The 10,204-nt window shown below is 37.1% G+C and overlaps 1 pseudogene across 1 annotated transcript; it reads left to right on the top strand.

Annotated features, from left to right (window-relative positions):
* The first annotated feature begins 269 nt into the window (after window positions 1-269).
* Window positions 270-1,219, top strand: LOC308641734 (olfactory receptor 52A5-like; annotated as a pseudogene). The gene has a single exon. The product of its transcript is annotated as an olfactory receptor 52A5-like (transcript).
* The last annotated feature ends 8,985 nt before the right edge of the window (window positions 1,220-10,204 follow it).

The following is a 10,204-nucleotide window of genomic DNA, read 5'->3' as shown; positions in this document are numbered from 1 at the left end:
AAATTTAATTTAACTAGAAGAATCTAGTAAATTTAATTGTTCTCATTCAATATGATCATGGTATGCAGAAACATGAATCCTGATGGCTGATTTCTAAATGACTTTGGAAAAGAAGATATAAAAATAATTAGAGAGGAGTTTTTGGAATGAAAGGGTTAATCCTAATCTAACATAAATTATTTCCTCCTCATTTTCCATTCATTCAGTCTTGACATGGATTAGAAGATGAAACAGCAGCACCACCACGTGGCTCTTCTGACCAAGTCACCATGCTCACATTCAATGGCTCCTTCTTCATGCCTTCTGTTTTTACACTAGTTGGGATTCCTGGCCTGGAGTCAGTGCAGTGCTGGATTGGGATTCCATTCTGCACCATGTACATTATCGCTGTGATTGGGAATTCCCTCATTTTGGTTATCATCAAAAAGAGAACAGCCTCCACATACCCATGTACATATTTTTGGCCATGTTGGCAGCCACAGACATGGCACTTAGCACCTGTATTCTTCTCAAAATGTTAGGCATCTTCTGGTTTCATTGGCCAGAGATCTCTTTTGATGCCTGCCTTCTGCAAATGGGTCTTATTCACTCATTCCAGGCAACTGAATCAGGCATCCTGCTGGCAATGGCCCTAGATCGCTATGTGGCCATCTGTAACCCCTTGAGACATGCTACTGTCTTTTCCCAGAAACTCTTGACTCATCTTGGAGTTGGGGTAACAATGAGGGCTACTTTTCTTATATTACCATCCCTATTGCTTATCAAATGCCGTCTTAAATTCTACCAAACTACAGTTATTTCCCACTCTTATTGCGAGCACATGGCCGTCGTGAAACTGGCTGCTGAAGACTTCAGAGTCAACAAGATATATAGCCTATTTGTTGCCTTTGTCATCCTAGGATTTGACATAATCTTTATTACCATGTCCTATGTTCAAATCTTTGTCAGTGTCTTCCAGTTGCCCCAGAAGGAGGCCCGAGTCAAGGCCTTCAATACCTGCATAGCTCACATCTGTGTCTTCCTACAGTTTTACCTCCTGGCCTTCTTCTCTTTCTTTACACACAGGTTTGGTTCTCACATACCACCCTATGTTCATATCCTCTTGTCAAATCTTTACCTGTTAGTCCCACCTTTTCTCAACCCTATTGTCTATGGAGTTAAGACCAAAGAAATCTGTAGGCATGCCTGGAAAATGTTTGTCTCCTTCCAAAAGTCTTGATTGTTAACTACTCCCTGCAGAGAAGTTTTAGTTTGGTTATCAGTAACAACTTCACTGAAGTAAAAATTCATGTCTTCTTCAAATAAGTATATCTTTAAAAAAAAGGTTTATATCTCAGATGCTCATAATTTAAGCAGGTATTCAATTGATTGGCTAATACATAAGGAACAAAATCTCTGTTGTGTTGAGATTTCAATTTATTGAAACCATTCTTCTGTTTTTATCCTGTCCATTTAAATTCAAAGCTTCCTCTTTGGCACCATCTATACCTATACAGAAAATAAGATTTCAGAAAACAGCATTTGATTCTAAATAAGTTTGAAGGATATATGAACATTCTCAACTGGTAACCAAAAACATGATTATAATTCTGACCGTGTTCCATTTCCTAGTATTTTTTTTTACATTTCAAAAATTTGTTCTTTTTAGTTATACATTAACAGTAGAATATATTTATATATTTTGACATATTTGTAGACACATGGAATACATGTTTTCTAATTAGGATACCAGTCTTGTTGTTGGAAATGAGGTGAAGATTCATTGTGGTGTATTCATCCATGTACATAAGAAATTTATGTCAGATTCGTTCCACTGTATTTCCTATTTTTGAATCTATGTTTTAACCAATTTGGAATCAATTATATTTATGGCATCATAATTCACAATAGCCAAGTTATGGAACCAGTCCAGGTACCCATCAACAGATGAATGGATAGAGAGAATGTGGCATACATACACAAATGGGTTTTATTCAGCTGTAACAAAAAAATGGACTTATGGCATTTGCTGGTAAATGGTTGGAACAGGGTAACATCATGCAAAGTGAAATAATCCAGATTCTGTAAGTCAAGGGCTGAATGTTTTCACTTATATGTGAAGGTTACATTAAAGGAGAGGGGTGGAGATCAGTGGAAGAGATCAGTGGAGTAGAAGAAGAAGGCTCAGGGAAAGGCAGGAGGGAAAAGAAAAAGAATGCATGGTGGAATGAAACAGAGAAAATTATACTATGTACACATATGAATGTATCACAGTAAACCTTACATTTATGTATATCTATAAATCAGCAATTAAAAACGTAAATAAAGGAACACTAGTGGAGTAGAAGAAGGGGAGTGGGGAGGGAGAAAGAGAGGAAAATAAGAAGTACTGGGGACTGAAGTAGAGCAAATTATATTCCATGTATGTATGATTATGTCAAATGAGGTATAATAGTATGCACAACTACAATACACTAATAGAAACATTTTGAAAATTAAAAAGAATCATGTTGATCGATAGGCAGACAAGATAAAAAAATGTTAAGTGAGATAATAAAGGCTAACAACTAAATAATTCATTTTAATTCTGCATTGGAGAGTTAGATATTGCAGTATTTGTGGGATCAATAACACAGAGTGAATAATTGATGAGGAATCATTCTCTTAGAAAAATATGTGCCAAATATACGAATTCTTTCAGAAAGTTATTATACACGAAAATTAAAGAATAGAGAGAGTACATATATGGTATTTCCAAATAAGAAACAAAAACAATAGAATATAATGATAACTACCAGTTAATCATGAATAAATTAAAAAGTGAAATTCAATATATCAAATATAAAATATACCAAAGTAAAAAAATCAAATTATAAAAAAAGTGCCATTTTGGAAGAAATCAACAGAAAATGTAACAATCCAACCTTGTTGCATCAGAAAAAAATGAAACCTGTTATGTGCCCTTAGGAATTCATGTTTTAATGTTTTATCTGGAATATGAAGGAAGACAACAAAAATCTTAAAATACACATATAAATTGGAAAAATAATTTTTAAAAAGAAACTCTTATAACATCAGAATTAACTATGGGAAAATATTTTAGGTTGTAATAATTTAGCAACTATTTTCTCTATTTAAAATAGATTAGATTTATGTAAATTTGTAAGAGAAGATAGTACAGAAGGAAATACAAATGTGGTAAAAGCCCTACTTTAACTATGAATAAGTAGTTGCAAAGTCTTAGATTTAAGTGATTAGAAAAAAAAAAATAGGTAAATAAAACCACTGGTGGAAATGTGTTTTTTTTTCTTTTTCTTTTAGTTCACAAGCATAAAAGGGGAAAACTTATCATAAAGAAAATGACCATGATATTACAATGTAGGTGAAGAAATAAATCAATATTCACTATCAACATGTCCTGTAGTTGTCCCTTTATTATCACAAACTCTCACTTCCCCTAAAAGGGATAAACTTCCTTGTTATGTCTAATATAATTATTTCCTTTTTTCTATTATTAGATATACTTTACAGCCTATGTAGGCACTCCAGTGTCTTATATTTTAGTTTTGCTTGTGTTTGAATTTTGTATGAATGGACAATGTATATTTTGTGTGTCTTCTTGTAAACTTTGTCCAAGTTGTTGATTATACTCTATTTTGCTCATCTTTCCTCCTGAATAATATGCCATAGAAAAAATACCATAATTTGTTGACCTTTCTTCTGTTGATGTGCATTAAGAAAGGTCAATTATGAGTAATATATTCATATCTAAGTGTCTTCATGCACTTTGAATGCTGATTGATGCATCTAAGAATCAAATAACCAATTCATAATATCAACATTGGTAGATGTTTTTAAACATTTCTGAAATGTGTCTATGAACTAAAATCACCTGCAAAGTTTAAGAATTTTGTGTTCCTTAACATCTTTCCTGAAGCTTGAGAATGGACTGTGATTTTAGGCATGTGGTATACAAATAGTAGAAGCTCTAATTTTTTTAATACTTATTTTTTAGTTGTAGTTGGACACAATATCTTTATTTATTTATTTTTATATGGTGTTGGGGATCGAACTCAGGGCTTTGCCTGTGCTAGGCTAGTGCTTTACTGCTGAGCCACAACCCCAGTGCAGAAACTCTGATTTTTAATTGACATTTGTCTGAAAACTAATGAAACTGCATCATATTTTCACATATATAGACTGCTTGAATATTCTTTTGTATCAATTTAATAATTTTTTCCATTTTCTACCTGAATTATCAAATTATCTGCATTAGTTTTTATATTTAAGAAGTCTTTATATATTGTGTGCAATAATTTTGTGTTATACATATTGAAAATATTGTCATCTTTTCTGAAATGCACCATTGATGCAGTTTTTGAAGAACAGATATATTTGTTTCGATGTAGCCCAAATTATCAAACACTAAAGGCAAGTACTTTCTGTGCTGTATTTAAAAAAAATCTGCCTCGTATGTTCCTATTAATGCATTCATTCTATCATCTTTCATTTTAAGACATAAAATAAATTCAGAATCACATTTTAATCATAGAAGTAGTAGATACTGTATATTTTATAATTTATTATAAAAATAACATATGATTAACTGTACATAAAGTATATAATGATCAGTTTTGACAGACACATAGGTCTATAAAACTATTACTTCAATCAGGCCATCAATCACCCAGATTTCAAGTGCATCTGTGATTCTTCCCTCCATTTACCACCATCTCCAGGCAACCACTTGCTTGCTATTAGGAAAGATGAATTTTGCACATTGTAGATGTTGATGCAAATGTAATGATAAAATATTTAATTGTGTTTGTTGTTTATTTTGATTATGATAGATTACTTTTAAGTTTTTTCATCAATTGTTCATTTTCTCTTGCTAAATAATATTACAGTATATGGATACATTACAATTTATTTGTCCATGGGCATTGGGATTCTTTCCAATTTGGGGGTGGGATAAATAAAGCTGCTGTTCACATTCATTTATAAATCTTTTTTTGATCAGTGTTTTGTTCAGGGTACAAACCTAGATGTAAAAGGGTTAGGTCATTAGATAGGTGTGTGAGAGGCTTCAATGATCATCTGCCCAGTTTAGACAGCTCTTCATGCACCAAACAACTTCACATCACCTCGGAATTCAGGTGGAACACTGCAGTGCCTGGAAACACACACTGAAGAAGGTAGGAAGAAAAGAGCTATCAGGGTCAGCCCTCCTCCAACCTCAAGGAGCCCAGTGTGCCGAGAGTTGTAGGAAGCAGAGATTAAGTCCAGATTTTAGACTTGAAACCCAGTGTAGTCCCCAACAAGGGAAACTCAGTGCTGGACAGGGCTCATAGACTCTACCGCCCAGCTGAGCCTCCTGTCCCTCTTAGTAGGTGGCCAAGGTACTATGCCCATCACCGCTCCTACAACCTTGGACAGATAATAAGGGTCAAAGCTCCAGTCCCTGTTGATTAGGACAGGAAAGTGAGCATAAGACCTTGTCTTAGAACTCAGTATAGGGCTGGTAAAACCCAGCACTGTGTGAATCAAAATAGTCACCGTCCCCAGGACAGTGCCTCTGGACTCGCCTGGGTGTCTGTTGGTGACTCACAGACCCAGGTACACAGACTAATATCCCAGCCAGCACCAGCTGTGGCTGGTTGCAGCAGTCTTGGGCCATGAGTCCCCTGCAGTAGTAGACAGGCCATAGCAGAGTGCATGCTGGTCCATTCAGTGCTGCACTGCTCCTGGTAGGTTCTGGGCTCAGGGTGTAATCTGTGATTGTAGCCCATGCCCATGGGACTATCCACTCCTCCCCCCCCCCCCCGCCCAACAAGGTTGCACCATACAGATAAAACAATTTTCTCTTAGGTGGAGAAAAAGAAGGTAGCTGTGAAGCCACTGCCTATTTGCTGTGTGCTGGTTTCTTCACAATAGGGACCAGAACCCAACAGAATCCTGTGGCACTTGACCACAGGATGAGGAGTGTGGCGTATTCTCCTACCAGGTAGGGGATGTGGGGATAAAGCATCTGATTTAGAAACTCCCCCAGATCTTTTGGAACACCACAAGGAGGTTTTGGGATAGGACTGGGCTTGGGACACCCTCTAGTGCTGAAAACAACACTTAGCAAACCTGGACTTAGGGGACCATACAGTGCTGAAATAGTAGACATGTCCAGAGAGGAAACAAGTGGTCTGCTTACAGTTTTTGAAAAGATGGACCCCAGAAATGCCAGATTCTAAAGATTTGAATTAAGACCTAATCCTTAATGAAAAGACAAAATGGTACACCAACAAATACCAAGAACTTGCAAGGAACCATGACCTCCTTAAAAACCAAAATAAGGTGACAGCATCTGACTCTATAGCAACATATAGAGAGGACTGAAACTCTCAGATGTTAAATTAAAATCCACAGTTTTAACAAGGAACTAAACAGACTTCAAGAAAACACAGAAACAGTCCAATATACTGAGACAGAGAAAGAATTTTATAAATAAAACATAAATCCTTAGCTGAAAAGGATACTCAGAGAAATTAAAATTGCGAAAGAAGGCATCAAATAGCAGAGCAAACCAAACAGGTAATAGAATCAATGAACTTAATGATGGACTATTTGAAAATATACAGTTGGGGGAGAAAAAAGAAATGATAAGAATAAAGAAAGCTTATAGGAACTTTGGAACAGCACTGAAAAAGAAAGTATTCAAGTTAATGGTGGTTCAAGAGGGTATGGCATATACCAAAGGGGTAGAAAGTTTATTCAAAGGTATAATACCAGAGGTATTTACATTTCTACAGGGGGATATTGTCGGAGTTCAGCTCCAACAGGGGGTCTCAGGAGACAAATGGATGGTGAGGAGTTGGCGAAAGGGGGGTGGAGAAACAACACAGACACCAAAGTGAAGGTGCTGAATCCCAATCTTTACTTTCGAAGTTGATCATATATACTTTTCATTTTGGCAGGCTCACAGTACTTTGTGGTTACAAAACAGAAATCATTGTTCAAAGAAACAAAGTATTACGTAGCTAAAATTAGATAAGAAGAATGTCTCTTGGCTTAGGCATAAACAAGGATTTTTTACTTTCAGTTTGCGTTTTGCTTTGATCTGTTTCTGCTTAATAATAGTTAGAAATGTCCCAGACTATTGGCCTATACCTTGACTATTCTTTCTTGACTTACTGACTGGAACCATGCCATGGTTATGGCAAGTGGTTAACTTGTTATTAATTTTAATCAAACAAGAGTAAGAGCACAAACCATTGTGCACAGAAACAAGAACAAGTTGCCCAGTACTAAGCACTAATCTGTCTTCTTTTTTTTTTTTTAAAGAGAGAGTGAGAGAGGAGAGAGAGAGAGAGAGAGAGAGAGAGAGAGAGAGAGAGAGAGAGAGAATTTTTAATATTTATTTCTTAGTTCTTGGCAGACACAACATCTTTGTATGTGGTGCTGAGGATCGAACCCGGGCCGCACGCATGCCAGGCGAGCGCGCTACCGCTTGAGCCACATCCCCAGCCCCCTAATCTGTCTTCTTAACATTAATTCTTCTTCTCTAGATTTTAATTTAATTTCTCAAAAACTTCCTTGACAGGAATACAGGGAGTTTTTCATTAGACATTAACAATTTATGCTCCACAGCTGAATCATCGCATTTAGAGCAAACAGATCAATTCTTTAGAAGTAGTTGCATTAATTGGGAAAGTCATGTTTTTTCCTTCATACTTAATGGTCATATGAGAAGTCGCAACTATACTTATTAAAGGAATACAAAAACAAACCAGCCCATTCCCAGAAACATACCGCGCTCCTTCAGAGGATGGACGCCTTGCGCCATCCAACCTCAATAGGGCCTTGTCATTGCCTGAGTCAGGGGAGGGGCGCAGCAGGATATGTATATCCAGGCACAGGAAAGCGAAAGGACCATCAAATTAAAGTAGACCAAGTCACTGAAAAGAGTAACTACACAAACATATTCAAAATATTCTAAAGTAAACATGATGTTTGAACCATTTATATTTTTAGTATGAAGAGAAAAAAAAATTAAAACTGCAATAATATATTATGAGATAGGCAATATAGAAAGATGTAAATAGGGACATCAAAAGTTTGAAAGGTGAGGAGCTATTGAAAGAAATAAAAAACAATGGAAACTATACAAATATATAAAAATGAAGTAACTTACTCATGAACAACCAGTGGATCAAGGAAAAAATTAAGACAGGAATTACAAACATTCTTGAAACAAATGAGAATGGAAACACAGCATACTAAAAGGCATGGAGACAAAGCAAAAGTAGTATCAAGAAGGAAGTTGATGGCACTCTGTGTGTATGTGTGTGTGTGTGTGTGTGTGTGTGTGTGTGTGTATAGTCACATATATGTCCCACATAAATATAATGTTACATATTATATGAACTTATATAAATTTTGTTATCGCTGTATCTCAAGGAACTAGAAAAACAAAGTCATATCAAATATGACTACTGAAACCGAATTTGTGAGATGAAACTTGATTACCTGCTTCTGCTGGTGGGTGGAGTCTGTGTAAAGTCGCAGGCCTTTGTAGCCTAGAAGTGTTGCAGCATTTTTTTAAAAATATTTTTAGTTGTAGGTGGACACAATACCTTTATTTTGTTTATTTAGTTTCTTTTTATGTGGTGCTTGTGACCAAACCCATGCTAGGCAAGTGTTCTATCAGTGAGCACAACCCCAGCTCTTAATGGTGGCCCATGCCCTCCAGTATTGCAGCAGACTCTAGCAGCTCATTGTCAATTTCTTCTGTCAGGGTTCTTCTCTCACAAATTCAACAAACCAGGATGAATGAAGGTAAGAGTAGAATTTATTGAGGAAAAGGAACAGGAACAGAACTCCTGCACTGCAAGAGGGGACCCTGAGCAAATTTTCCCATCCAACTATGCTAGCTAGTCTAGAGGTTTATATTGGGTCACTTGTATTGGTCTAAACTTATACTATTTAGAGTTTGGAAGAAGTACCAATGCTATTGGTTCAAACTAATGCTAATTAGAGTTTGAAAACTAACACTATTGGTCAACTGAATTCCGACTTCCATTCAGGTCTGCCCCAATTCCATTTTATTCTGGGCGGGTCAGGAAGCTAGAGGTTGAGTTCCTGGGATGGTGTGTATTTGCAGGATCAGGGCTGAAACATTGGGTGGAGTGGGCTTGTGCAGCAGTCATCTGTACCATGTCCAGTACAGGTTGGTGTATCTTGGCCCACAGAACCTCAGGATCTCTACGCTGTCATGGCAGGCTCCACAGGGACCCAGGCAGTGCTTGCAGCCCACACTTCAACCCACCCAGACTGCTACTCTGCCACTCCACCACTCCACTGCTGTTTCTCCACAGGGGATCAATAGGTAGGCAGGGCCAGCTTGGCAGCTTGGGAGTCTTGTCACTATCACTGCATCTAAAAGGAATTGGTGGTGGTGGTAGTGTTGTTGTTGTTGGTGGTGGTGGTGTTGTTGGTGGTGGTGCTGGTGGTGGTGGTACCCAGATTAGTACTAGGCAAATGTTTAGTCAGCTTTTTCACTGCTGTGAGTAAAAGGCCCTAACCAGAACAGTTTTAGAGGAGGAAAATCTTATTCAGGGGCTCACTTTTTTAGAAGTCTCAATCCATAGACAGCAGGCTCCTTTCCTCAGGGCTCACAGTGAGGTAGGACATCATGGTAGCAGAGTGAGGAAAAGTAGAGGAAAGTAGCCAGATAGTGAGTGAGACACAGCGGGTGGCAGGGGAGAGATATGAAGCCCACTGGTTGGTGGTTTAGGTAGTGCTCTACCTGTAACTCTAAAGGTGGCCATTTGCCCATCACATTCTTCTCATCTAGGATAAAGATGAGACATACAGGATAGAGTTTACAAACTAGGTTGCCTGAGAAGCTGCCAGTAAAGGGTAATACAATTGCTTTTCCCCTCCCATTGTATCCTGAGTAATTTATAAACCATATGGCAAAGGTGCATATGCATATTAACTAATGATAATCCTTAAAATTAGGGATCCTTGATTACATCAAATTTAGATAGTTTAAGTGCTTTTTAAATCGATATTAAAATAATTAAAGTACCAAAAAATTCTTAGGCCATCCAGTGCCATTGAATGCCCTAAGAACAAATCATTTACTTGGTAATTTCACAAGAGGAGGTATAAAGATGGAGATGGCAAGGTTTTACACATGATAAGGTCTAACATCTCATTTTCATAGACTGTC

This window comes from Spermophilus citellus, assembly GCF_964194105.1.
Source record: "Spermophilus citellus genome assembly, chromosome: 2".
NCBI classification, from domain to species: Eukaryota; Metazoa; Chordata; class Mammalia; order Rodentia; family Sciuridae; genus Spermophilus; species Spermophilus citellus.
Note: the sequence above shows the minus strand (reverse complement) of the source record. Positions and strands in the feature narration are given on the sequence as shown.